We start from the raw sequence: 3,905 nt of genomic DNA, 5'->3' as shown, positions 1-3,905 counted from the left end.
TTGCTTTCTCTCCTCTCTTATTTTTCTTTCACCTTTCTAAATCACTTCTAATCTTTTTGTACTAAAGAATACCTCCTTGTCTTCACTTAGGACATGCTAGAAACAATTCTAGAAAGAGACAAGGGCTTGTAAGAAAGAAGGGATAAGGGAGAGAGAATGCGGAGGAGTTGGAATGAAGAATACGGTGGAATGGCTCCCTATTTATAGATGTGAAGGGATGCATCCCAGCCATCCTTTCATGCATCAAAGGGTGTGATAAGAGGGTGCCAACAAGAGAGAGAGAGGCGTATCAAGCTTTAGAAAAAGCCGTATCTAATGATACGCTTCTTTCTCATGTCTTCCTCTTAAATCCTGATGATCCAAGGGCCCAAATGCAGGGAACCAAAGCCAATGGTCCAGATCTAGGCGCCATCTAATGGTCCAGATCAAGGCATCATCATCCAGGGTGCCATCCAATGGTCCAGAAGCAAGATGCCATCACCAATGGTCCAGATTCAGGCGCTGAGCAATGGTCCAGATCTTTCATCCAGGGAGCCATCCAGTGGTCCAGATTCAGGCGCTGAGCAATGGTCAAGATCTTTCATCCAGGAAGCCATCCAGTGGTTCAGATTCAGGCGCTGACTAATGGTCCAGATTATTCATCCAGGGAGCCATCCAATGGTCCAGAATAAGGCGCCAACCAGTGGACCAGATCCTTCATCCAGGAAGCCATCCAATGGTCCAGATGAAAGGCGCCAACCAGTGGATCAGATCCTTCATCCAGGGAGCAATCAATGGTCCAGAAGTGAAGGCCCTATCAAACCCAATCCAATTGGGTTTAACCAACTTAAAGAAAATATTAAACCTAATCAAATCAGGTCTAATTAAAGCCAAATGGGTTCTAACTCTTGGCTAACCCATATTAGGTCATGATCTAATCATATTAGATCAACCTAATCTAAGAATCAGATTCGAATTTAATTTGAATCAGGAGCTAGGGTTTGCAACACCTGCTAGGATGTTTATCTTGCAAACATGATCTAATCCAATTTGATCCTTGATAAGTTTTCTTGTGTGTGACCCATTGGGTTCCATACTTAGCCAGCAATAGGTGTGAGTGCTAGTTGACCCAACTTGATTATAACTCTTCTAATCGATTTAAGTCCAAACTGCACGAACCGGAACTTAACAATTAGAATCCTTTCTAATTGGCGATCGAATTAAACTCTTTAATTCGATCAAACCTATAAGACAAGATTGACGTCTAGCAATGTGTCATGTCTACCCAAAAAATATGAAATTTGATGGAAATACCAAAAATACCCTTCAGTGGCAAGTTACCGTGCAATTCAATCCTCTGTCAAACTGCATCCCAAATATGTATATGAGTATGAATATATATCAAACTCAATTTCATATTCATATATTTCTCAATCTTCTAATGATAATTCGAATAATGAAACATTAGAAACTCTTTCTAATTTTCATTGTACTTTGATCAAAGGCTCCCTGAATTATCATATGATTAGAATAAATAGGATGCGATCTTCTCTTACTAGAAGTGATTAATTCCTTGTTGACCTACTCATAACCTTCGTACACAATCCACCATATCCAGAAGACCTCGTACACAACTTATTATCATGAATGAGTGGAAACCAAAATATGAATTTATGTGCACAAGATACTATGGTGATCTCAGGTCAAAGGATCAGTTGCACAACTCTCACTAAGAGAATCATCTTTTGACATGTAAGTAAGACTTCTTAAGATTCTCTTTGTAGGTCAATTTAGAGAACTCATTCCTCTAATGAGCACCCATATCTTTGTATTAGTGTCTCGACACAAGTGATTGTGAGATCAATCACCCTCTGCATCGAGCATATATAAGATGTACCAGTCTTTCCGATAAACATTGATCCCCGACTTGGTGTACCAACGACTGAGAATATTTAAGATTAGGGTTTTAGGATTTTAGGTCTCACTAGTATGATCTCATCATAGCCTCAAAGTCATTGCCCTAATCTAAGGAGTTTATCACAAATATAATCAATAGCATATGATAAAACACAATGCCTTTATTCATATTTAAATGTCATGTACATGATTTGGAAAATCAAAAGAAAATCCTTCGCAATACATATTGCGATTGGCTTGTAGGGCATCTATTCTTTCAATCTCTCACTTGCACTAAAATCAATCGCCTTTATATTTTATCCCCATACAATCGAGATGGCGGTCAAACTGCTGCTGTGGTAGAGCTTTAGTAAACGGGTCTGCTAGGTTATTCTTTGTGTCTACTCATTCAAGGACTATATCTTGTCTCTCGACAATCTCTCGAACGAGGTGGAAGCGTCTTAGAATGTGCTTGGATTTGTGATGAGATCTTGGTTCCTTCGTTTGAGCAACAGCTCCAGTGTTATCACAATAAACTGGGACTGGTCCATCAATCTCAGAAACTACTCCCAACTCAGAGATGAACTTCTTCATCCAGACAGCTTCCTTAGCGGCTTCACTTACAGCAATGTATTCTGCCTCAGTAGTTGAGTCAGCTACAGTTTGCTGCTTGGAACTCTTCCAGCTCACTGCACTACCATTTAGGATAAAGACATGCCCTAAAGTGGACTTGCTATCATCTGGGTCTGACTGAAAACTAGAATTAGAAAATTCTTCTAGTTTCAACTCAGATCCTCCATAAACTAGAAAAATATCTTTAGTCATTCTCAAGCACTTAAGAATATTTTTCACAACTATCCAATGATCCTCTTCTGGATCAGCCTGGAATCTGCTTGTTATGCCTAAGGCATAAGCAACATCAGGTCTGGTACATAGCATAGCATACATTATTGATCCTACTGCCGAAGCATAAGGAATAGAATTTATTCTATTCCTCTCTTTAAATGTCTTAGGAGACATCTTTTTAGAGAGACGTATGCCATGACTCATAGGTAAGTAACCTCTTTTACTTTCTTCCATGCTGAATCTTTTCAGCACATGATCTATGTACCTAGACTGGGACAAGCTAGCATCCTTTTAGATCTATCCCTATAGATCTTTATACCAAGTATATAGGATGCTTCTCCCAAGTCTTTCATGGAAAAGCTTTTTGATAGCCAAGTCTTGACCGATTGTAACATTGGAATATCATTTTCAATGATCAGTATATCATCTACATACAATATTAAGAAGACAATGGCACTCCCACTAGTCTTCTTGTGCACACATGGTTCATCCATATTTTTGATAAAACCAAACTCTTTGACTGTTGTATCAAAACGGATGTTCCAACTCCTCGATGTTTTCTTTAATCCATAAATGGATCTCTTAAGCTTGTATACTTGATTTGCTCTCCCACTTGAGACAAATCCTTCTGGCTGTGTCATGTAAACCTCTTCCTCAAGATAACCATTAAGGAAGGCGGTTTTGATATCCATCTGCCAGATTTCATAATCATAGTATGCAGCTATTGCAAGCAAAATCCGAATAGATTTAAGCATGGCAACTGGTGAAAAAGTTTCATCATAATCAATTCTTTGCTTTTGCCTGAAACCTTTTGTCACCAGTCTAGCCTTGTAGGTTTCTACTTGGCCATCTGCTCCAATCTTTTTCTTATAGACCCATTTGCAACCTATAGGGTTTACACCCTCTGGTGCATCAACCAAAGTCCATACTTGGTTGGTATACATAGAGTCTATTTCGGATTTCATGGCCTCTAGCCATTTGTCAGAGTCACTACTCAGGACAGCTTTCGAATAGGTTAGAGGATCATCGTTCTGAACAATGTGAGCTTCATCATTCTCAATGACAAAACCATATCTCTTAGGTGCATTTTGCACTCTATCTAACATTCGGAGTGGAGATGTGTGTTGTGGTTGTACCTCATCAATGGGTACATCTGGTTGAGGAATATCTTGTGTCTCCATTTG

The sequence above is a fragment of the Phoenix dactylifera genome, unplaced genomic scaffold (assembly GCF_009389715.1).
Source record: "Phoenix dactylifera cultivar Barhee BC4 unplaced genomic scaffold, palm_55x_up_171113_PBpolish2nd_filt_p 000635F, whole genome shotgun sequence".
Classification (NCBI taxonomy): domain Eukaryota; kingdom Viridiplantae; phylum Streptophyta; class Magnoliopsida; order Arecales; family Arecaceae; genus Phoenix; species Phoenix dactylifera.
This window is presented reverse-complemented; position numbering follows the sequence as displayed.